The sequence below is a fragment of the Felis catus genome, chromosome A3 (genome assembly GCF_018350175.1).
Source record: "Felis catus isolate Fca126 chromosome A3, F.catus_Fca126_mat1.0, whole genome shotgun sequence".
NCBI lineage: Eukaryota > Metazoa > Chordata > Mammalia > Carnivora > Felidae > Felis > Felis catus.
This window is the reverse complement of record NC_058370.1, coordinates 17,119,704-17,145,561: the sequence shown is the minus strand read 5'-3', so window position 1 is coordinate 17,145,561 and position 25,858 is coordinate 17,119,704. Positions and strand designations below refer to the sequence as shown.

Below are 25,858 nucleotides of genomic sequence, written 5' to 3'. Positions count from 1 at the left end.
TCCCCCGAGTCCTAACGCCGCCGCCGCCGCCGCCGCCCGCCCGCCCGGCGCTCCGCCCGGGCCGCGCACACACCCTCGCGCGCACGCCCGCGCCCCGCACACGCCCGCCGCCGGCGCACCCTCGCAGGGGCTGGTCGGCTCCGGGCGGCCGGCTCAGTCTCGCGCCCACACGCAGCAGCCCCCGCGCGCACCCCCGCGCCCCCACGCGCGCCGGGGTCCTCGCCTCCTCGCCCCGCGCAGCGCGGCGCAGCCAAGCATCGTCTGCCCGGCTTGGGCGCAGGTACCGGGGGCGGTGGGGGGAGGCGGGAGAGAGGGAGCAGCCGCCGTGTGAACTCGGAGTGGGAGAACAGGTGAGTGGGGGCGCGGGGGGGAGAGGAGGCCGGGAGGGAGCAGCCGTCTCAACTCGGGATGGGGCGGGGGGGCAGGGGGGTGGGCAGGGGAGTGGGGGAGGGGTCATCTGTCCTAAGCTGGGGCGGGCGTCTGCTGGCGAGGGGCTCGGGCACGCCCTGAGAGGAGAATTTCCTCTAAGAGTCGACACCCCCCTCACCCCCCACCACACACGCACACGCTCCTCTGGGCGCAACCCGCCTCCTCAGCCGCCCAGGCACCCTTCTTATTCACCCACATCTCTCCCTGTCCCCACCCCCACGCGGAAGGGACGACGACGGGGCTGGAGGCATCCCTCTCTCGCCCACTGCCTTCCCCCCTTCCAGTTCGCGAGAGACAGAACCGTGTAGTTTTTTCCTTTTTCTTCCTGGTCTGAACAAAGACCTGGTTGGAAACGAAAGCCTGAAACCATAGATCAGAGTCCTAGCTGTCCCTTGCAGCTCACAGGCTGGAACTCTCTGCTCTCCTGGGAGCCAGGATCTCATGGAGCAGACCTGGAACCACTTGCGTCCCGGCAGGGGGCCTGGGCGCTAAAAGCTGGGGACAGGGACACCTAAGCAATGCTCAAAGAACTCACGTTTTGTGAACCTGGCCAAAGCCTTCTTTAGGTCTCAGCACAGCCTTCCCCCGCACCCCCTCCTTGTTGGGATTCCAAGGATTGGATTGGACAGATTGGGGCAGAAATATGAAAGTCAGGCATGGCTAGGTTTTCCAAAGGTGGGAAACCTCAGGGTCTGGATTGAGTTGCTGTGGCAGAGAGAACACAGGGCCTCACTCTCCCACACGCCCAGTTCCCACAGGGTGGAGTGGAACAGGACCAGTGCTCAACCTTGGCACCAGGCTGTACCTGCCCAGGATGAACCCTCTGTGCTTTCCCAGCTGCCCTCCACACCTGGAAACTGTCCCCTCTATTCCCGCAGGAGTACATCCTCTCACCTGATGCCCAACAGGGCTCTGGTGTCCAGTCACACACCTTGCTTTTGCACCTGCTGTTCCCTCTGCCTGGAAGGCCCTTCCCTGCATCATCTCCCTGGTAAACTTACACTCGGTCTTAAGGCTTCTCTGTGAAACTTTGGCTGAGAGGCCAGTGCTGACTGGAAAAAAAGGGGCTACTTTCCCTGTCTGCCTCTCATCAGCCTGGGGACCTGGGGAAACCTGACCACATGCTCACCCCTGGCTCAGGGCTGAGGTCAGTGTCCGTACTGAAGAAAGCAGGCTGGGGCCTGAGGTGAGCTTTGTGATGGCTGGAAATTGTGGAGTGACGTTCTGTCCTGTAGCTCCTTTCAGTTCCACTCAAGAAGATGGCCTCTTGTCCTCAGGATGACTGCCTTTAAAACCCATGGGACCTCTGGGCCTCAGTTTCCCTTTCTACACAATGGCTTCCCCTTCACCTCTGTTGGGGGCCAGAAGCAGTTAGACATTTTAGCTGCAAATCTCTTAATCCGAGCACAGTTTTAGGGGAAGCTTGAACCATGGGGCATAAAGTGATCTGGCTGCCTGCCATGTGCCAAGAATGGCAAGACTGTGGGTTTGCAGCTTACAGAAGATGTGGTCTGTGCCCTCATGAAGTGTACGGTCTGGTGGAAAAAACTGGACAAAGAGAAAAGCAGTCAGGGACCCAGAAATGCAGAGATAGCCTCCCATCTCCCCAGCGCCCACCCTGCCCCCAGTAATGATCAGTCCCCCAGTGGGGAGCAGAGAATCAGGGGAAAGACATCTTGGGCCATGGAGTCTTACTCACCCATGGGGAAAGCCTATAGTTATAGTAATATAACTGTTCTTTTATCCCCATTTTACACACCAAGAAACTGAGGCCCAAACAGGGCAAAGACCCTGTGTAGGGAGGCAACTGAGGAGTGGCTACACCATTGGAGCCTTTTCTCTTCTTGCAGTGGCACAGGGCCCCACTAGTCATTTAAATTTAAAATTTAGAAATTCAGGGGCTCCTGGCTGCCTCGGTCGATGGAGCGTACAACTCTTGATCTTGGGGTTGTGGGTTCGAGCACCACAATGGATGTAGAGATTACTTTAAAAAATAAAATCTTGGGGCACCTGGGTGGCTCAGTCAGTTAATCATCTGACTTTGGCTCAGGTCATGATGTCACAGTTCATGGATTTGAGCCCTGCATTGGGCTCTGTGCTGACAACTCAGAGCCTAGAGCCTGTTGCAGATTCCGTGTCTCCCTCCCTCTGCCCCTCCCCCACTCTCACTCTGTCTCTCAAAAAATAAACATTAAAATAAAATTTTTTGAAATAAAATCTTAATTATAAAATAAAATTTAGAAATTCAGTCTAACCACACTGAGTGTGGAACTAACCACATTTTTTTTTAATTTTTTTTTTTTAACGTTTATTTATTTTTGAGACAGAGAGAGACAGAGCATGAAAGGGGGAGGGTCAGAGAGAGGGAGACACAGAATCTGAAACAGGCTCCAGGCTCTGAGCCATCAGCCCAGAGCCCGACGCGGGGCTCGAACTCACGGTCCGTGAGATCGTGACCTGAGCTGAAGTCGGACGCTTAACCGACTGAGCCACCCAGGTGCCCCTGGAACTAACCACATTTTAAGAGCTCAGTAGCCACCTGTGGCTAGTGGCTGCCATATTGTACAGTACAGCTATAAACATTTCCATCATGATAGAAAATTCTATTGGACAGTGCTGCTCAGACTACAGCCCATGAGCCAAATCTGACCCACTGTTTCTTTTTATAAATAAAGTTTTTTGGGGTACAGCCATGCTTATTCATTTGGACACTGCCTATGGCTGGTTTTTGCAAAAGTTCTATTAGACACTGCTGCACTAGAGCAGAGGTCAGCAAACTACCACTAGTGGGCCAAGCGTGGCCCTGATTGTGTTTTTATAAATAAAGTTTTATTGGCACACAATCCTACATATTTGTTTACGTATTGCCTGTGATTGTTCTCTGGACTACAGAGGCAGAGTTTAGTAATTGTGACAGAGATCGTCTGGCCCACATCTGAAAATGTTTACTGTCCTTGCCCTTTACAGAAGAAGTTGCCAACTCCTTCTCTAGAGGCAGTCTCACAGCCCAAATCATCAGTCTAGAACTGGTTCTCAAAGTGTGGTCTTTGGACCAGTAGTATCAGCATCATCTGCCTGGAAATTTGTTAGAAATGCCAAGTCTCAGGCCCTCCCCTGGACCTACTGAATCAGAAATGTTGGAGGTGAGGCCCAGAAATCCGTTCTAACCAGCCACCCAGGTGAGTCGGATGTACATTCAAGTTGAAAACCACCAACCTGAAACACCCACGGTGAATGTGCCCATGAGTGGCCCGCACAGTAGAGATACTGATGGGTTCCCATGGGAACAGAGCATTTAGAAAGATGTCAGAAGAATGATAGCCTTTGTGCAGCAAGGCCTTTGACATCCCCTCGACCAGGCCACGAGCGCTGGGAGGAGACCTCTCACCAGCCCCCGGTGCGGATGCCCAGGCCCCACTGCCTGACGGCCCACCCTCCTACGGAGCTGTCAGCACATTTGGCTCTGTCTCCACATAAATTCATGGGCCAGCTGTCTCTTTTAATCTGGTTGCAAGATGAAACCATTAATAGATGTCAGACACATTGGCAATGATCTCTTCATTAATAATTTCCTCCTTTCTGAGGAAAAAAAATTAGTAACAAGCAACCATCAATAATTCAAAAATACGAGTTAACCTTTCTATTAGCAGAGTGGCTTTGCACACACCGCGGACTCTTTCAGAGCCAGTAGTTCTGACTCGAATCGTGTTTTATGGCACAAATATTAACATGCATTAATGCTCTCCGTCAAGATGCGCAAATGTAAATAACCCAAATGCAACTTAGAAACCATAAGTAGTTTTCGAGTGTAACCTCGTGATCCTACCATTTTGTTCTGTGAAAACATGCATTGTCCAATAATATTGCTGTGTCCAAAAGCAGTACTTCACAAAGAAATCGTTTGCACTGTGAGGCCCTTGTGGTTAGAAAGATTTCCCTTGCACTGAACCAACACTGCCAGTCTGCACCTTCCTCCCCTCGGAGTTGGCTCCTCTCTCTGGGAACACACGGAAAGATCCTGGACACGCTTGCAGGTGACTCAGTTGGATGTTGGTGTGCTCTAGGTAAGCATTCTTGATTCCTTACACTCTTCTTCATCTCCTCCTCCTCCTCCTCCTCCTCCTCCTCCTCCTCCCCCTCCTCCTCTTCCTCCTCCTCCTCCTTTGATTTCTAGTCCCCCACCATCTGGTTCCTCTTCTCGGACATACTCTATTTTGGTAACACCCCTCTTTTGGGCGAGGCCTTGCACCTGCCCATATTCCCCATGCCTCCATTCACCAGTCAGGTGACCACAAACTAGTCACTCTCTCTCTCCAGTTGTGTTTCCCCATCTGTGAAATTGGGGTGATTATTCCCACCTCACTGAGCTGAGTGAGAATTATGTGAGCTAATGGATATGAAAGCATCTAGAACAGGACCTGGCCCACTCAAGAGATCATTTCTTTTCCTTTCTTTCCTACCTCCAAGTCTTAGGTTAACATACCACCCCAGCCTTGATTCCAGGCCAACTATTATAGACACCTGGTCGGCAACACAGCACGGACAGCCAGCTGCTTCATCCTTGGGCCAAAACACCAGCACATGGTCCAGACTATTGGCAAGTAGACGTCAGTGCTTGAGCTGCCCTGGATTTAACGTGAGGACCACATCTCTCTTTGCCTAAGTGGGATCTGCCAAGTAGCTGTTTCTTTTAATTAAAAAAACAAAACAAAACAAAACAAAAAAACTAAATGATGTGTGCCAGGTACCCACCATGGATGTTTTGTCTCTAACCTGTGCCCACGTCATGCTGAGCAGTGGGGTGCCAAAATACAATGACTCCATCCCATAGGAGCCCCCAGGCAGCCCACGTGGAGAGGTCACACCAGCCCACTAGGGACAGGGTAGCTAGTGTCATGGTTTGAATAATAGATGTCCGTCATGATGGAGATAGAGCCCCAGCCTTTACCTCTTCCTTCCAGTAAAGCTGTTCCCTGATGAGGCCAGAGAAATGCCACTGTGCCCTGGAGTTGCACACGAGCACTGAGGTCCCCAGACTCTCCCCTCGTCCCTGACTCCAGACTCAGGTTCAAGAGGATCCAGGTGGGGATGGACTTGACAGTCCAAGGTGGGGTGAACCTGTTTCTCCTCTGCATCTGTCCTGCAGTGGTCTTAGCTCCGTCTTCAGCCAGCCCCTCTCTGCCTCCAGTCTCGTCCGCCTAACCCCTCCTCACACACAGCAGCCAGGGTTGTTGTTCAGGAAGACCGTCACTCCACAGTCTTGCCCCTCGCCAACTTGACGCCCTTCACAAATGCTGCATTGCCCTCAGAATAGAGTCCGGAATCCTTCACGCGGCCACCAAGACCTTCCATTGGCTGGGCCCGGCCTGCCTTTCTCAGCCCATCCTGTCCTTAATTCCCTCGAAACGCACCCCACCCACTCAGAGAGGACCCACCCAGAGTCCTCACCAGGTAGGGAAGGAGAGAAAGGTATTGCGGGTGGCAGGAACCGCTCAGAGATGTGAAAGCGGCTGCACGTTCAGAGAGGTTGGGGCGGGCCAGAAGGGCTGAGGTCTCGGGAGCAGTGGCTCCCTCTGACCCAATTCCAGGACACAGACCCTTTACCCAAGCCACACGGGCTCCGCCTGGGGCTTTTGCCTGTATCGTTGCCTCTCTCTGGAATGCCAAATTCCAAATCCGTTTCCTCCTCTATCCCTTTCTAGGCCTGCAAATCCTCATTGCTCAGCTTTGGGCAGGTCTGTAGTGGGCAGGGAAGAAGGATTCGTCAGTTCTGTTTCCACAGTGCCATTAGCAGAGCCGCCTTCTCCATGAGGGCGGCAGCATCTGAGGCTGCCAGGACTGGCTTACCCTCCCCCATCCCGTCAAAGCCAAGCCCTACAATGCATACAGCAAGCACTCAAAAGATGTTGGTGGAGACTAGGGCCACATTTGCCTGCCAGGGCCGAAGAGGAGTTCAGTGATTTTCAGACGGGAGACTCACTGCCCATCTAGCAATGTCTGTGAGACAAAGTCGACTCATCAGAAAAGGGCCAGAGCAAGGTTCACAGGTGCTCAGGGTGAGATATGTCAGGGTGACATTTCCCAGCTGTCCCCGATCCTAGGGACCACCAGGAGCTCTGTTAGTAACTCCAAATACCCACTCCCCCTAGAACCGATGAACCCAAAACTTGAGGGAAGAGCTTGGAAATCTTACTTTATGACTGTGCACAGGGGAGTCTCATGGGAAGTCGTAGCAGGGTAACTCTGTCCAGGCCAGCACAGAAATGACAGGCCTACATTGTGGTATCAGACCGCTGGAAGCACCTGGCCCAGGCTCAGAACGGTGACAGGCCTGTCCCTGGCAGAGAGGAACCAGAAGAGGCATTCCTGGCCTGTCTGCTCACAGCGTCAAGCCTCCTCCAGGTGGGGCCCAAGTCCCAGGAACAACAGACACTGGCCCTCTGAGAACAAAAATATGGCACTTAGCATTTTCAAACAGAAGTGATACAGAAAGAATGTCTCGTTTTTTAAAGAAATCTTTAAAATTTCCTTCAGGCCTCAGGTTTACACAATTGGATTCATCAGAATCCTTGATTCTTTTTAAATTTTTTTAATGTTTATTTATTTTTGAGAGAGAGAGACAGAGCATGAGCAGGGGAGAGGCAGAGAGAGGGAGACACAGAATTGGAAGCAAGCTCCAGTCTCCAAACTGTCAGCACAGAACCTGATGTAGGGCTCGAACCCATGAACCACAATATCATGGCCTGAACTGAAGTTGGACGCTAAACCAGGACTGAGCCACCCAGGCGCCCCAGCTTCCTTGATAGTTAACAAACTTTCGTGTTTCCCCTGCATAGCCCTCCCTTAGTAATGTTACTTATTTGCTCATGTTTATTATTTTTTATGATTATGTGGACTTGGTCTTTTATTCTCATTGATTTGTTATTTTATTATTGTATTTCCAGAAGTAACATGGACCTCCCACCATAAAGACCCTTGACAGTAACAGAACTCTGCCCACTACAGCCCAGCCTTTGGATGCTGCACCAATCAGACACAGATTGCCAAGAGGGCCTTGGGAAAGAGATTCCCACAAGGCAGCCAGGCATGGGTTTCTGCTGCAGTGGTCTTCAACCCTTCTCCATGTTAGAATCACCTGGGGCCCCACCCTCAGCCATTGAGTTATTTGAGTAGGAGCCAGGCAACAGTAGTTTTTAAAGCTCCCCAGTATTTCCACTAAAAACCACTGCAAGGACTCCTCACTTGGAGTCTCCCCAGCCCTGGATGGGCTATGAATCATCTCAGAAATTCAAAGGGGGTGGACTTGGAGTGGGGTCTACACAGAGCTCTACCTCCTCATATTCTCATACACCCTTATAAAGATGCCCCACCCCCTTGCCCATCTCAGGGAATCCCTGCATGGAAGGAGAGGTGATCCTGGATGAGTGATAGACAGTACATTTCTCAGCATGGGTCCCCGGGACACATCCACTCCAGAGCCACTCAGGGTAGGTGTGCATTCATTTTACATGGAACTGAATCAGGATCCTTACAGACTGAGGCTAGGGGTTTGATTTTTCTTTTTTTTTTTTTTAACTTTCACACCAGAGGATTCTCAGGCACATTAAGTTTGTGAATGGTTAATGCCGTGTTAGGACAAGGAAGTTGAAAACCTGCAGATACAACCTTGAGCCTACTGAGGCCAGGTCTGCATCTTGCCCATTTTTGTGTTTCTGACAGCTATAAGGGTTTAGAGGATGAATACTGAGACTGGAGCGTGTACACACATTGTATTTTAGGCACGACTCTTTCTTACAAATGACATGTCTAGCTCAAAGCAACTTACGTGAAAAGAGGAATCCAGTGGCTTATTTAGCTGAGCGATTCATAAGCACCTTCAGGCAAAGCTGCATCCAGGTATTCAGTTGTCTCTCTCTCTCTCTCTCTCTCTCTCTCTCTCTCTCTCTCTCTCTCCCTCTCCATCTCTCAGTGGTGCTTCTCTCAGTGGGTAGTCAGGGAAAATTGGGCAGTGACCACTCCATATATGGGTCTCATGGCTTAGAGCCTTCAGTAGCATCCCTGCCAAACTCTAGTGAAGATACTTTGGCTGATGTAGGTCACATCCATTTCCTGAAACAATCGATTTGGTCAGGAAAGTGGCAGAGAGGACAATACTATAATTGGCCAGCCTCAGTCATTTGTCCACCCCTCCATATAGGGGGTGGTCACCATAATTGACAGTCCCATAAAGACCAAATGGAGTGGGGAAGGAGTGTTTTCTCTAAAGGATCTTGGGCAGTCAGGTAACCTGTATCCACCTCACTTATAAATCACAATGCTCATAAACCTGTTTAGTAAGTGATCTGCTGACCTAACTCCTCACCCAGGGTCTGCTCTCTGCTTAACCTGCTCTGCATTCTGACACTCCATTCAGTCCTTCGTTACCCACAGAGACCCTATGATTTTTATACTTCCTACCCTTTTATACTACCTACCCTTCCAACGTACCAAGGCATAAGTGTTATCCTCAAAATATTTTCAAGCAGCCAGCTCCTCTATAGCCAATCCAACGGAATAAATAGTTCTTTCAGCTTCAGAAAATGGCGACTGTTGAAGAAATATTTTAGTCCACAACACAGAAAGAGATTTCACCCGAAATGATAGCCACAAACTTTAGCCCCCAGAATCTCCTTCACCACTCCCGGAACCGAGCTGGATAACAGCAGAAGACTCCAAGCACACTGAGATCCTTCATTGGCGTGACAGGCCAGACTGCACACGTTTATTCAAGCCATTCTCACGTCAAATAAAACGTTGATAAATCATTATTTCTACAAGCTAAAAAAATGCTAATAACTCAAGGCAGAATGAGATTGAGTTTGTTGAAATGAATGTGAAGAATGGATGGGGACAATCTTGGAATGTAAAACCATAGAAAATACCACCTGGGAACACAGAGATCATTTGTCTTATCTGGAAGCCTGTCTCCAGGGTGGCAAATGTAGGGATTGGTTTGAGGACAGAGTATGCCCTGTGCTCTGGGAGGGGGCTGAAGGGCAGGGAGGCAGAGGTGCTCCTTCACCCAAAACTACCATTCATCTCTGTCTGCCACAGCAGCTTAAAGATTGATAATCTTGGGGATTTTCCACTTTGGTTTTTCTTCTGCCTTTCCGAAATGTTTGAACTTGCACTGACCTTGAGCCAGGCCCGCAGCTAAAAGCCCGGCATGCACCATCCACCCCACAGTTCTCATTATTCCCAATGTACAGGTGAGGAAACTGAGGTATGAGGAGGTTTGGTGCTTCAGGATGGATGCTGGTTTTAGGTTTGACTTTCCTCTCTACCTGTCCTAGATGTTTTAAAATCACTGTAATTGTGTCTCCCCACCGTGGATCAAGAATGCTAGTCCAACCGTCTCTAAACCCTTGTCATTTTATAGACATCTCAGTAGAGCTTTGCTAGTAAACAAACAAACAAACAAACAAATACATTCCGCTTACCCAGAAGCCAGATCCCCTGCAATAACTTCCCAGCTAGGTTCTCCCCGGAGCAGAAGAATGTGCCATTATAGTCTGGGTTGATTTTGGGTTTTTTGAAGGCTTTGTTTTTTCAATTTTTCAGGCCTTACCTACCCTAGGAGGAACCAACGTATGATAACAGAGACAATGTAACCTGAAAAAGTCCCCAGATTAACAAAGGAAGATACTCCCCAGTACTCAGTTGGGGTCAGAGCCTCTGCTTTGAGGGACTGGACCTCTGTCTAATTCTTGTTTCCTGCAAGAAGAATATTAAGGGCCCATGGATGTTTTAAGACACAAATGTATGGAATTTTCTCAGGTTTCTCTCTCAGATAGGATTCAAAAAAAAAAAATCAGGAATTGACAAATGTTAAATACTTCCTTACTGCTGGTAATGCTTGCCCCACTCCTTCCCCTTTTTCTTCTCCTGAAACTCCTCTAACATGAATTTATTTTCTATTTGAAAGCCAATCTCACTGGTTATTAGATATTCTCCCTGCTGTCACCATCAGTAAATTATTAAACAGCTGACCAAGCTTTGTTTTAAAATGATTCTCTTATGAAGCTCAGTGATATATTTGCCATGAATACTGAATGGTGCCGCGGTCTCTAAGGACACGTGAATGATTCCTATTTACTACCTTTAGCGAAACGTGTGTGCAATTAGCAGCAAGAACTTGACTTGAATCACAGTTACTGGAGATGCCTGTAGCTCATATATATGGAGCTCTCTTCACTCATTACACTCTGACTGGGAGAAGCATACGACACTTCTAGGCTGTGTCACAAAATAGCACCTAGACCTCCCCTTTGTCATTCCTCACCTCCTTTCTTGTCCTGCCACCCCTGAGCCTTGACATACCTGTAGGGATCTCTTCCTTATTTAAAGAAGCAGCTGGGTTTTTTTTTAATATGAAATTTATTGTCAAATTCGTTTCCATACAACACCCAGTGCTCATCCCAACAGGTGCCTCCTCAATGCCCATCACCCACTTTCCCCTCCCTCCCACCCCCATCAACCCTCGGTTTATTCTCAGTTTTTAAGAGTCTCTTATGGTTTGCCTCCTTTCCTCTATGTAACTTTTTTTTTAAGAAGCAGCTGGTTTTGACTGGATTTCCACATAAAGAAAATAAATATGGTGGGGATAAAATTATGTAACCTGTTTGTGTCTCCCATTCCCTCACCTACAAAACGGAGATCATAACTTCTACTTCATGGATTCTATAGTTAGTAAACCAAGCACTGAGCATAGTGCCAGGCATATAGTAAGTGCTCAGGAGCTCGTAGCTACTTTTTTTTGCCTGTTAACTCCTGTGTGAGTCCAGACTCTCTAAGTTGTGACAGAGACTCGTCTCAAATTCACTTAAGCCAAAGAGGACATGCGCTGGCTTACCTAATCAAACAGTGGTTGATCAGGAACCAGGAAAACAGAAACTGCTTTGAGTATTTACCACAGAGGGAATTTAATTTAGGGAATTGGCTACAGAAAGTGATGAGACAACTGGGAATCCAAAAAGGGATAGGAAGATAACTCAGAAACACACAAGAGCGAGAAGCTACTTGCTACCTTAAGACGGAGGGACCAAGATACTGGAAGCCTTGGAGTATGATAATGCATGGAAGCTGGAACCATGGCAGATGTGTCCAGGGGAAGCTGAAGCCAAGGAGGATCCTTGTTTGCTTCTAAAGAAATCACCCAAGCAGAGAAAGAGGGGAAGAAATCCCCTTTGGTCTCCTTTTCTTTTGCCCTTCAGTGTCCCACCAGCGCCTCCCACTGGCCAAACCCAGCCAGAGGCCAGCAGAAACAGGAGCCCAGGAAAGCACAACCTCCCTATTAATTGTCTGACTCCAGAGCGTGTGTTCTTAACCACTATAAAATAATGTCTCCCTTGCACAACCCCACAAATCCCACCCCCACTTGATTACACCTGCATTAGCATTCCCTCTCCAGGTGCTGTAACTGGCCCCATTCTTGGTTGTGAGGTATTTAAGGGGCCCTGGTTGGGTAGTTGGTCCCTCTATTGACTGTACTTGCTGGAAATGTCCACCAGGTTTCTGTAAACCCTCTGAATCTAGCATGAAGTTGTCGACCTTGGGCATCCTGGACCTGGGTTTCAAAAAACCCTTTGGGAGGTATGACAAGAAGTGGTGGGGCTCCAGGGACAGAACATTATGTCTTAGGGCTCAGGTACTGGCTGGGTCAGGAAGAGCCAGGTAGTAACTTGAGAAAAACAAGCACTGTCATTCACTGTGCTGCCACAAGAGTTTATTGGAAAGTGGATGTTGAATTTGGAAGCCAGGCTCAGCAAGGCAAGTGCAGAATCTAGTTTGGAGAAGCCAATCCAAAACTTTAACTAATGATCATATTTTACAGCAGGCTCTGAAGGCAAAGAATGAGATATGCTGTATCTTGTTACGAAATCTAAGAATGAAAGGGGATTTTGTGGAGACTGTGGAGTCAAGAGTTGGTGCTATTCATCTTCAAAGAGACTGGTTCATATAACAAACACTCCTTCCGCAACTTCTGAATCCCGAAGCCTCAAGTGAAAGTACTTCCTATCTCTTGGCAAAGTATTCCAGTCTGCGGGATCAGACTCTTGATAAGGCAGTAATTACCGGAGCAAATTTCACAGATACAAAGGCATTTTTTAAATAATTTTAATTATTCAAAAGCCTGATTAATTATCTAGCCTAAGGATCAGAGGCCAGAGAAGGATAAAACTGTGTGGAAGTGGTTACCCATGACGGGGGAGGGGAAAATTCAGAAAATTTCTTCAAACAGAAAGCTACTCTCTGTGACTATGTAGTTAGATTTTTGAACCCTGCTGTGCTCATAGAGGATGGACCACTGGACTGGCCATTAAGATACCTGGATTTCAGGTCTGCTCCCACCACTGACCCACTGCATCCTCAGCTAATTCCCTTCCCCTTATCAGAACCCTATAAAATTAGGAGGGGAAAAGTAGAGGAGGATACAATACCTAGTCGCTGGGCCTCTGTCAAGTGCTGACATTCTACAGCAATGTGAGACTTTTTTTTAAAGTCTAGACACCATTGGAAGTTTTCCTGAGACCATGAAAGTCCTGGGAAATATTATGAGCATGGAAGAGCTGTGATCGTACTTGAAGTTGAGTAAACACTCAGACACCTGTGTGGGGAACATTAGAATCAGGAGAGATTGGTAGTGGGGCAACATGAGACATGTCAAAGAGACCCGTGTGTCCCTAAGTAAATGTCTGCCTTTGGGTGGAAAAAAAGTAACTCCCATTCAGTAAGTGTTTATTGAGCATCTTACATATACCTGTATGTAATACATACACACACACACACACACACACACGTATATATGTATCTTACATATATATACCTGGCCCTGTGTGAGGTACTGCCTTCAAGGGCAAAGATGCCTTGCTTAGATGGTAGCCCACTGATGCGTCTATTTGGATGATGACATCAGAACATTCTAGAAACAGAGACATCCACTTTTATTGACATGGTAAGTCATGCCCCGAGCCTCTGTTTAAGTCTTCTCTGTAGACACAGTGATGAGACTATCTCCTCAAGCATGTGCCCTGCGTGGGCTTAATGGCTTTCCTTAGCTCCAACATAGCTCCCAACACTCACGCCTGGCTTTTGAACAGATTTTAATGTTGGAGATCCCATAATGTTTTCCATATGAGAAATTTTCAATCAACGTTGGGACAGTTGACAGAAAGCTTTCAATTTGTTCTCTTGACGGTTCCTACAACAACACAAAGAGAGTTCCTTCTTGGCTGTTTCCTAGAGCATAGCACAGTAGTTAAGAGCATGAACCCTGGAGCTAGATAATCGGATTTGAATCCTTGCTCTGCTGCTCCCTGGCTGCATGACCTTGGGAAAGTTATGTAACTTCTCTGTGCTTCAGTTTCCCTATATGTATGTAAATTTATTGTTATAAAGATTAAAGTGCCCACATGTAGATGTGATACAATGATATATGCTATGTCATATATGATATATGCTATAAAAAGCTATGTTACATTATATACTTTTCTTCGGTTCTATAGGATTCAGTTACCTCATGTCTAAAATGGGACAATAATTTTCATGCATTTGTTCAACAGATATTTACTGAGGTCTTATTGCCAATCACTGCTGTGGGAACTTAGAATAATACCACACTAAATATAACAAAGTCCCTGACCTCTGAGAGTTTGCATCTTTGTGGGTGGAGGAGCCAGTCAGGACAACCAAATAAATGTGTGATATGGAAAAAAATATAAAGCAGACTAATGTAGTATGCATGCTTTCTAAGATACATTGGTCTGGGAAGAACTTTCATAGGTGATAACATTTGAGCAGTGATCTGAGTCAATGGAACAAGCGATCTGAAGGCAGAAGGTGGATTGAAGTCCTAGGGAAGAGCAGGTACCAAGGGCCTGAAGCAGGACCAGGCATGACACATACAAGGAACTGTTATGAGTCCATAGTGGCTGGAGAAGAATAGGGGAAGAGAAAGTGGTAGATGAGATCTCCAAGGAAAGACTCAGAGGGTAGAGCACACAGGGTCTCGTAGACCAGGTCAGAACATGCAGAGTATCCTAAAAGTGCTTGGAAGCCATCAGAGGCATTCGAGGGAAGGGTGACAAGGCCTGACACATACACAAATTACTTACCATCCTGCAAGACAGAATGTGATGCACTGTGGAGAGACACAAAGTGTCCAAGTAGTTAGAGGAAAGGGGTTATTTCTGACTCAGGAGAGCAAGATAAGCTGCAAGGAGCCAAGGAGAAGTTAAGTGGGAGGAAGCCAATATTTCAAATGAAGGTGCGTCTGCAAACATGATACTTACGGGATCAATCTGTTGATTTGTTCATTCATTCACTTCTCATTGTCTCCTCTTTGTGCAGTGTCCTGTACTGGATGCTATAGGTACAGTGGTGACCATCATCCAGCTCAGTGCCTGTCTTCCACGAGTGCACAGAGCAGACCTAATGGAGTGAGAGATTACACAGGTGTCAATTCCTGTTAAGCCACTAAGACTCAGGGTGTATTTGCGTTTCTGCAGCACAGCACAGCTGGCTTGTGACCTCCAGGACTGAAGGAGGTACTGATCATGTGCCAGCAACTCTAACGGATTGACAGGTATTTGTCATGACGTGACGATGTTCCCCCTGATCGAGACAGCTCCATCAGTAAACCCATTTCACACTTACACAGTCATCTTTGAGAAAACCTGTAATGCATTTAGCCACTGCTGTAGCACCACGCTCCTAATCATGGTTCATTGTCCCAAAGGAAGAAAATGAAAAACAAAAAGAAAATCCATCCTGAGATAAGAAGTCATCCCAAAGAACAACCATCCAGCTTTGGTATTAATCCGGCTCTTTGAGGTGGGCTTACTTTGTGCCGGGGACCTTGCTAAGTGTTTCACAATAATTAACTCATTTGATCTTCAAAATGGTCTGTAGCCCTGCACTTACCCCTTCACCCTAACTTCTGTGGCACTTTGAACGGCCAGCACGTGCACGGCTTTGCCTGAGGGTTTTCTCTTCCTGACAGCGCCCCCTTTACAGCTGGCATGGCAAGCCAGAATTGTCAGGGAATTAATGCCTCCTCCCTGCATGTGCACACACACGCATGTGCACACGCATTTGTGCGCTCACACACAAGAGAGGCCCTCCGTGAATTATAGGTGGGAATTTGTGGGTGAATACCCCAGCTCCTTCACCCCTCTAGTGCATGTTTTCCACTGAGGGGCCTGTTTCACAGTCTCCCAGGACTCCCCAGCAGGATTAAATTCTCATCCCCCACAGTGGTGGCTTGCTCAGAACTTGCTTTCCTGTCTTCCTTTACCCTTCATCTACCTTCACCTCCCAATTAATTTCTTGCTCTTAAATCCATGTCTCAAGATCTACTCCTGAGGGATGAAGATTAAGATACTGCCCAGGAAGGGAGGAAGGGAGGGAGGTTCCATATTATTATCCTTATTTAGCAACCCGGAAAATTGAAACAGAGAGGTTAAATAACTTGCCCAAGGTCACAGAGCTGGTAAGCAGCAGATCCTGGCTCAAACCCAGCCACTGGGCTCCAAAAATCTGTGCAATTAACCCAGATACTCTGCTGCCTCTGGCTGGGAGAATAACACAAACCACTGAGCACCTGCCTCATTTACTCGACTTTGTAAGACACACAGGTTGGTGAGCTACCTGGATTCATCTCTAACCTCTTCAGAGATCCAGCGTGTAATTCAGAAGTGTGTTTGAGAAGGTATTTGATGTGATTTTCAATGCAGTGGCAGCCACACGGTGATCCATCAGCCAGCTCTCTGACAGAGAATTGATCTCCCAGGTCAGGAAGCAAACCTCAATTTACGTAGGATGCACTTGGAATGCGCCCTCTTAGTAGCACACGGAAGATAAAGCAGAGTCAATGACAGTTCTTGTCAATGAGTTTGTTATGGCAAGAGGCTCTTTGGGCTGAGTACCACTGCTGACACTCCAGATGTATGCTTTTTTTTTTTTTTGAATGATAAACACATTGCCAGCGTCTTTTAGCCCTGCTTGTCAATTTCTTGATGTTTCCAAGTCCTCTTTTGATCCAAGCATCTTCATCCAATAGCACAAAAGCAAAATGAGTACTTACTTGGTTCCCAGGCCATCAACCATTCTTTTTCCTTCAAACTAGATCTCTCTGATTTTTCAATTTTGTTTCATGTCTGGATGAGTAATTTCAGAACCAGGAGGTTGGTGAAGTCTGAGCTTCCTCACTCAGGATTTTTTGCCTTTGCACAAAAAGAAAAGCCCATCGTAGCAAATTGTCTGTGTGATTCATTTGTTGCAGGCACTGATGAAAAAATTTTTTTCTTTAAAGATATTTCAAAGATTCTGGACCATTATGATAGGAAATAACCCCCAGAAAGTGAGACGGGCAAGATGCAAACAATTTAATATTAGATTTATTTTGTCATTAGAAAGCTTATCCCTTTTGCTTTTTGGGTGAAATTTGAGATATAGAGGATGAAAAATGGAGGAATGGAAGATCTGATCAAAACCGCCTCTGCTGGCCTAAAGATTAATGTTTTCAAAATACAAATTTATTTTTCTTATGGCAAGGTTTTCTTTATTCATGCCTTTAAAAAATTAAAAATCATGTGGCTGGTTTCTTCCTACTTCTCATGCTCAACCAACAGATAGAACTAAGTTTTAAAAAAAGAAAGTGGAGAGGGAAAGAGGAAGGGAGCAAAGTGGGAGAGAGGGAGGGAGGGAGGGAGACAGGGATGAAAAATAGTATGTGGAGGACATTCTTTCGATTCCAAACTGTAACTACCTCATTGGCCATCTACAATGAAAATGCAATGGACGTTATTCAATGCCTCACTTAACTCCATCTGGGTGAATTCAATCTTTTAATGTGTTCATTCCAGAGTATGCCTGCGGTATCCTTTCTATCATTTCAGCTACACAATGGTGGTGACTTTAGTCAAGAAATAGTCTCTTAGTTTGCTTCATTCAATGTATATACCTCAAGGCTCTTCCTCGGGGAGACACCTGCTAGACTCTGAGAGGCTAGGTTATACTGTGTAACAACAACCCCCAAATCTCAGAGACTTGAAACAATACAAGTTTATTTTTTGCTTATGATACCTGTCTGTTGCGGAAATACTAGGACCTCTGGTCTACATGGTCCTCACTCAGGGGCCCAGGCTGAGGGAGGCTCTATCTCTGTCCTTCAATGGTCGCCAAAGCAGGAAGAACAGACGTGGACAGTCCTGCACTGGCTGTTGAAGTGCAGAAGTGACACAAATCACTCTGCTCACATTTCATTGGCCAAAACGAAGTCACATGATCGTGACTTAGTTCAAGGGGGTAGAGAAACACAGCCCTACTATGTGCCCACAAAAGAGGGCAGCCCAAGATATTTGGCGAACCCTTTTCTTTTCTTGTCAGCATTTTAATTTTTTTTGAAGTTTTCATTTAAATTCCAGTTAGTTAACATACAGTGTAACATACCACTCTTGATATGGTGGAACTCATTGTCTTTAAAGATGCCAATAGCAACAACAAAAAAATTTTAGCAGTTCCCTAGGAGAGGAACAAACTAAATGTCACAGGTTCGAAGAAGATTGGGAAGCTGGACCTTCGAAGACGAGCAGAATTTTTATAGGTAGAGATGAGAAATTGGGCTTTTCAGGTGCGAAGAAGAGCAGAACAAAGGTGAGAGGGCCAGAACGTGTGAATTATGTTACAAAAGAATAAGTAGTTTGTTTTACTCTAAGTAGTCTGTGTATTTAGAAATTTATAAGATCTGGGGCGCCTGGGTGGCGCAGTCGGTTAAGCGTCCGACTTCAGCCAGGTCACGATCTCTTGGTCCGGGAGTTCGAGCCCCGCGTCAGGCTCTGGGCTGATGGCTCAGAGCCTGGAGCCTGTTTCCGATTCTGTGTCTCCCTCTCTCTCTGCCCCTCCCCCGTTCATTCTCTGTCTCTCTCTGTCCCAAAAATAAATAAACATTGAAAAAAAAATTTATAAGATCTAAGAAAAGGAGTGGGTTAGCCCCTGGAAAAAATGCATACCAGCCTAGGGAGGATGAACTTTTTTCAGAAGATTGGGCTATCTATCATTCATTCATTCATTCGTTCATTCAGAATCCACAAGTAATGATCACACTAGGCTCTGAGGATGTGGCAGCAAGATAATGAGAATGGACAAAAGGGAATGACTTTAGAAAAGATTTTGAAAGGAGACTTGAAAGAACTGAGTCTGTTTATGAAGGGTATATTTATGAGGGTAGGAATGGAGGCCAAAGGTGACCCTGGAGGTGGAGAACATGCTGGAACCAAGCATCCAGAGAGCACAGAAAGAATGGAAGTGGGGAGGATGTGGCTAATGGACCACAGGACGAGCAGGATTCCAGGTATGCCGGAATTGAGGTCTGGATTTGCAGTTCCAAAGAGACATGTGGGGGTGTGCCCACCCAGCCACATTTCAGCTCAGTCACAAGACATGTGGGAGCCCTCTAGTGGACACTCTTGGAGCTCAGCCTAATTCTCTCCCCCTTACCTTGTCTGTGGGACTCCGCGTTGGGGTTCTGAGGGGGATCATCCTCTGGCCTTTGCCTCTGACAGCCCACAGCTGCGACCCTCTGGAAGACTGGCCCCAGGCTCCTGGGCTCCCACTTAGCACATGAACACACACACACAGATGTGGCATGAGGACCCTGGAGTAGACCTCAGTCAGTGACTGGCTGGTACAGGAAAGGAAAAGCCCAGTTTTCAGAACAACTATCGAGGTGTGACTTCGGCTCCAGAATGCCCTATGGGAACATGTAGACACTATCCTCCGTGGACTTTTGCCTGAAATCACATCTTGGGTCCTTGCTTGGCCCTCTTCCCCTTACTGATTTCTCCTGGGAGCAGTTCCCTGATAAATCACTTGCAAAGAAATACCTGTCTCGGGGTCTGCTTCTGGGGAGCCCAGCCTACGTCCAGCACCTGTAGTGTACTAAGCCCTTTGAATAGGACACAGCCCGGGTTTTCAAGGAGCTCACCATCTGGTGGGGAGGCAGGTGTCTGCATTGATGATTTCAGTACAGTGTTTGAAGGTGCTATAAGACAGAGATGCTGGGGGTTCAAAGGAAGGCATAGAAATGAAGTCAAGAAGCCTTCGTAGCAGAGGTGACCCTTAGATTGGATCTTAAAGGAGGAATAGGATTCCGCTAAGAGAAAAGTAGAGAAGGGCAGTATAAGCAGAGGAAATACTAAACCAGAGTCAGCAGGCACGGAAGGGATGGGGAAATGGGAGGGCAGGCAAACTCCAAGTGGTCTTCTATCATTGTGGCATAAAGGACAGAAAAGACAGTGGTGGGCAGAGACCACAGATGATCCAGAGACCATGGAAGCCACCTCGGGGGTAGGATTTAAGCAGGAGGAAGTGGTCATGGAGGGAAGATGCACGGCCTTTAAGCTGTACTGCTAGTCCACAGTGCTCTCCCAGGGACAGCTCTCATGAAGCGTGGGTCTCCGTCCCAGAGGCACTCAACAGCACCCATGAACTTCCTCTCATCAACTGATAACTGTGACCTACAACATAGGCTCCCAGGGACAAGTAAGGAATAAACAGAAACTGTCCAGCGCTTCTCTGGGAAACATTTTTTTTTTTTAGTTTAGGTTTTCCCAGAAGCAGATTTAGACAAGGATTTGAGCAGTTGGAATTTGTTTGGGAAGTGCAGAAAATACCAGTAGAGGCATGGGGAAATGAGACAGAAAAGGCAAGGCAGCCGACACAAAGGCATGTTATCAAGCACATTACCACTGTGGGCAACCAGAGCCAAATTTCACGGGAGCTCTAGGAAATGATGTGGGACACACATCTGGGTTTTCCTACCGCAGGGACAAGGTAGCTGGGGTATTTGTACCCCAACTCCCATTAATCTTGGGCAGGAGGCCCCTCCCAAGGAGTGTGAACAACAAAGTGCCAACAGGCAACAAAATGCAGGTGCAAACAGTTGGAAGTCAGGCCACTGTGCCCCGAAGTGGTAAGGGCAAGGGATTTGAGCAAGACATCATGGTGAGCATTACACTTTGTGCTTCTTGCGCCCCTCCTCAGCTATAAAGGAAAAACACCCTCAGGGTTCTGATTTCCCCCTTTCTCCTCTGTGCGAAGGTTAGAAAAAGATTCAGAAAGGGAATCACCAGTCAAAAGGGGGACTATATCAATCCAGAAACCATTCAAGCGTCATTGTCCCTAACCTATTCGGGGCTGGTGTATCTGCCAATTGGCACAGATTCATTTCCTCACTCCATAAAGCAAGTGAGCAAAAGAGAAAACCAGCTCATAATAACCCTTCTACAAAGTCGAAGCAGAATTTGACTTTGGAATTATAAAGAAGCTCCTGGTCTTTTCACCCGAAAATGCTAGTATAAAGTTGCCTCTAACACACCACCTTTTACTAATGCAAAGATGTGCCTGTATTCGATACCACAGCCATAAGGGAATCAGAGACTCTCTTTTTAAGTCCAGTGGTTTGCAAACTGCTCTGAGGTCTAGGGGCTCTGCAGAGGTGTCTGAGGTGGGGAGGAAGAGTTTTTTTCTGCTCCAAGTCCCTGTCTTAGTTTCGGTCCCCCTCCTCCGACGCGGACCCTGAGACAAGGATCCCAGTGCAAGTCTTCTATCTGATAGGCGATCCCAGGAATCACCAGCAGGGGGTGAGGACGTGATAAAGGGAAAGGAAAGCAGCCAACACAAGGTGTGAGCAACTGCAGTTACCACTGTGGGCACCTGAGGCTCGTGCCTCCTGGGAGCTCTGGGAGCCCATCCAGATCACTCGCCCACCCAAGGAGTGAGGGAGCTGGGGTATTTATTCCCCAGTATAAACAGTGATTGGTTGAGGCTGGTTTGTGGGGGTGAGGGGGGTGTTAATTTGCTAGTACTTCCAGCTTGCCAGCTAGGTGGCAAAAAAGCCTTTGGGGGCGGGAAGCATGTGCTGGCAGTTGGAACTCAGTGGAAGCAAAGGAAATTGGGAGGGTGAGGGAACATGAAGGAGGCACCGGTAGCATGGGATCCAGCCACCCACCCTTACTCCTCTAAAAAGAAAGGCTTAAATCTCACCTGTCCTACATATCTGGGTATTAGGTTGTAAGAGTGATACAGAAATAAGCTCACACAGAAACATTTTAAAACCTCTGGTCTGATGCAACGCACGTATTTTGCAAACAAGGACACAGAGGCCCGGGGAAGGGAGTGTGCATCTCCCCGTCACAGAGCAGGGACCGGACCTGAGGGCTCCTGAGCCGCAGTCCAGGCTTCTTACTGCACTCATTTCTGCCAAAGCCCATTGTTGCTGCAATTTCATTTTTCCAATTCCATTTCTTCGCATTATCCTCACTCTCCACGCACGCCCCTGTGACCTCGGCCGACTGTTTCTCAGCACCAACCACTCTGAGATCTCTGCTAGTCGGATATAATGCCATTCTCTTTCCATCTTTATCCGGCTCCTTTGACAAAACCTTTTGTACATTTGCAAACAGTGACCAAAAGTGTGAGAACCGGAGAACTGACGTTGGCACAACCACTTTGGAATTAAATGTAAATGCCCCACTCACTTGGGTGACATTCTGGTCTGATAAAACCACCTCTGCAAATATAGTATCAAGGGGTCTGTTTCTAATACAGCTGCCTCTTGTCTTTCATGTTTGAAGATTATTCAAAAGCCTCTGGGCTGCTTTATGCATTAACACGTGGATGTCTTAATTTATAAAAAGACCATTCTGCATCCGGTTAATCTCACAACCTCAGTACCTGGGCCTCTTTCTAGCACGTGATAAATGCTCATAAATGTTTGCAAAATGAGTGAAGAATAAAAAGCATGGGCTCCAGACACTGTGCCTCGCCCTGAAACCAAAACTGAAAGACCAACTATGGGAGTTTTCCTGTGTGCTCTGTATTGCAGTGATACGCTACTAAACGTTGACCACGGCCTCCTTCTCTAGAAGGAGACTGACAAAAAATAATAAATAGCATCGTTCACTTATTAAACAAATATTTATTCGGTGCCACCTGTATGTTGGGCACTGAGATGGAAGAATGAGAAACGGGGGGGGTTGGGGGGAGGGAGAGCAGGGAGGACTTTTCCTTCATGAATAGTGCCGCCCAAATAGATACTGATCAAATAGTCACACAAATTAAAGGTAAAATTGCAATTGTGATAAGTGACTAAGGTGGTTTTAAAAATGACGTCCACAGATCCTGTCATGCTTCTCAAGAGGTAGAGCTTAATTCCCTTTCTTTTGAGTGTAGGCCGGAATCCATGACTCACTCCTAGAGAATGGAAGTGATGAGATGTCATTTCCAAGATTGTGTTCTGAAAAGACTGGGGCCCTCCTTTTAGATGCACTCTCTTCTCCCCTCCCCCCATCTCCTCTCCCCTCCCCTCCCCTCCCCTCCTCTCCCCTCCTCTTTTTTCTTCTTCTTCTTCTTCTTCTTCTTCTTCTTCTTCTTCTTCTTCTTCTTTTCTCTCTCTCTCTCTCTCTCTCTCTCTCTCTCTCTCTCTCTCTCTCTCTCCTCCCTTGCTCTGGGGGAAGCCACCTGCCCTGCTGTGAGAACACTTAGGCAGCCAATGGAGGGACTACCCATCTGGTGAGGAATTGAAGCCTTCCAGGCAACCATGTGAGTGATCTTGGAAGTATATTCTCCATCTTTATTCTAGCCTTCAGATGACCGTAGCCCTGGCCAAAACCTGACTATAAACTCAGGAGACCCCCTGACCTCCTTAGTCCACCAGCTAAGCTACTCCCATATGCCCGACTCACAGAAACTATGAGATATGTTTGTAGTTTTAAGCTGCTAAATTTGGAATAGTTTATTACATAGTAATAGGTAACTAACATGAAAGAAAAGTATAAGATGTACATAGTGTAAAATAGAGGGTATCAATCTATCTGGGAATTCAGGAAGAGCTTTTCTAAAAAGTGACTCAGTAATTGAGGGGCAAAAAGGCTTGGAAGAATAACCCAGGAAAAGGCGGTGCCATGTGCAAAGGCCCTGAGGCAGGAAAGGACATAAGTTGGAAGGGCTGGAAGAGACCAGAGCAACTATAGCATGGAGATCAAATGCAAGAGTGATTTGTAATGAAACCGACAGGGTGCAGGGGTCCCATCCATGGAGAGCCTTGAGACATTTGTCAAGGACTTGGGTCTTTATAAGGACAGCAGTGGGAAGCCTTTGAATAGTTTTAAACGGGGAGATGACCTAATCAGACTTGTGTTTCTTTCATGTCCTTTCAACTATTATTTCTTATCATGATGATCAGCTGACAACTTCCTCTCCCTGGACATGTTTTGATTTCCACATAGGCTTTCTTGCAAATAATGGAAATTACATAGGCTTAAAAAAAACTGCTCATAATTTGCAGTGCTAACTTCATGCTAACCCTCATCCCATCCCAGAGGCTGTCAGTCACTGGCAGTCAGCGTTGAGAGGGTGAGATAGAAGTCTGGAAAACACAGGATGAAGTAGGAGCCCCCTTCAAGGTCATTTCCAAAAATCATGCATGCACCAGTATTAGTGTGTAGGTACACCTGTGCTTTTTTCAGGGACGGTCTAGAGTTTTTGTCATGTTCTCAAGGGGATCAGCGTTCTCTAGAAAAGAGCCTGAGACAAGGATTCAGAATCAGGTGACTTACTGAGCAAGAGCTCTCAGGGGAAACTTCTAAAGAGAAGACAGGGACAAGAGCCCAGCAAGAATGTGACCTCAGGTCATGCAGAGCCCTGGCCCGATTCACAGGGGCACTTTGGAGCATAAACTGGGCCACAGAATCGTCTCCATTCTAAGGCAAAGGGCAAGCCTTTTGGAACCCCATATCAGTCACTGGTTGTAGATTGCTCCCATCAATCAAGGGCAGTTTTCTGGAAAAGAGGTACAGTCGCCAGAAAAAAATGAAATATTTTTATTTGCTAAATATGGCAACTTTGAGCAGGGGGCAGCTGTGAGCTACTAGCAGCCAACATTCCCAGCAGCTGGGAGATGGGTAAGTAAAGGGATTTGGGCAGGGCACCAAAACAGTGTCTCCCACAATCTGTGACCCCGAAAAGGTTCAAAGACTCTCTATCTGTAGGATGGAAATGGCCGGGTGGTCAGTAATGTCCTGGAAAGCCAAGATAAATCCTCATACTTAGAAGCGAGGACAGGGCCCCTGGGAAATCAGGACAGAGCTGCCTCCAGTTGGGCTTATACATCCACCTGACTCAAGTTTCCCAAGGAATGCAACCCAAACCCAGAACTTGCAACTTACTGGAGTTCAGGAAGGAGCCACGGAGCCAAAATTAACCAAAGCATCATCAATTAAAATCGCACACCCCCAGCTCCTGTCCCCAAAGGGACCTCTGGAAGTTCGGATGACCAGGTCCCTCCCCACCTCCTCGTGTTACTGTGAGTGTGGTTTGGGGCATACCACGGTGGTTAAAAGCAAGGACTCTGGATCCAGATTGTCCAGGTTCAAATCCCAGTACCTTTACTTACCAACTGTGTGACTCTGGGCAAACTTCATGACCTCTCTGGAACTCGGCTTCTTTGTGAAACGGGTTGAAAATAGCACACACTTACGGGGCCCGTACCAGGATGTGACCAACTCAGTTAATTCACATAAAGTGCTTAAAACTGTGCTTGCCTCAGCATAAGCATCAACAAATGTTAGTGATTACTAGGATTATTTAGCTGTCGAAAAGAGAGGGCGGGAACTTTTGATCCGAAGCTTTCCAAATCAGCTTCTCCCGGAGTTCTGAAAACAGTCTTCATGTGGTACACATTCTCCGTGCACCAGCGTTTGGTTGGCTGCCCGATGCTTGGCTGTGAGCTTCTTGGGGCCAGATGTGTGTCATTTTCATCTTTGCACGGTGCTATGGCCACACCGTTGGGTCTGGTAAATATTTGATCAGTGGGTGCCTCCACTGCCAGAAATTTCACAAAGGAGTCTGGCTCTCATTTGGGCCCTACCCAGACTCTTCCACTCCACCCATCCTACACCCCATGGCAGGTGGGACTGCGTGTGTGAAAGTCCTGACAAGTCCCTCTCTGAGCCTCAGTTTTCCAGACCATGTGCTAGGAGCTGGGTCTAGAGAAAATCTCAGGCCACCATGTTTGGGCCCTCCCTCCATGCCAAGCACTAAACAGAATATTACATACGCATTCCCTCCTTTCTATTTAATTAATTAATTTTTAAATTTATTTTTTTGAGAGAGAGAGAGAGAAAGAGAGAGAAAGCACATGTGCATGTGCAAGCCTGGGCGGGGGGGGGGGGGGGGGGGGGGCGGGGGGGGAGGGTGGGAAGGGCAGAGAGAGAAGGAGACAGAGAATCCCAAGCAGGTTCTGTGCTGTCAGGACAGAGCCCATGCAGGGCTTGATCTCGCCAATGGTAAAATCATGACCTGAGCTGAAATCAAGAGTCAGATGCCCAAC

General features: G+C 47.3%; 2 long non-coding RNA genes across 3 annotated transcripts; one reads left to right on the top strand and one right to left on the bottom strand.

Annotated features, from left to right (window-relative positions):
- The first annotated feature begins 480 nt into the window (after positions 1-480).
- LOC109497991 lies at positions 481-10,478 on the top strand. 2 transcript variants are annotated; one of them, XR_006595172.1, is made up of 4 exons: positions 481-1,420; positions 3,397-4,493; positions 4,897-5,065; positions 7,374-10,478. It is a non-coding gene; the product is annotated as an uncharacterized LOC109497991 (long non-coding RNA). The 2 variants fall into 2 exon arrangements; XR_002154507.3 differs by having other exon boundaries at positions 3,397-5,065.
- A 484-nt stretch (positions 10,479-10,962) lies between these two features.
- Positions 10,963-25,671, bottom strand: LOC123384304. Its single transcript, XR_006595171.1, has 3 exons — positions 24,923-25,671; positions 14,760-14,898; positions 10,963-13,669 (listed from the first exon to the last, which is right to left on the bottom strand). It is a non-coding gene; the product is annotated as an uncharacterized LOC123384304 (long non-coding RNA).
- Between the last annotated feature and the right edge of the window lie 187 nt (positions 25,672-25,858).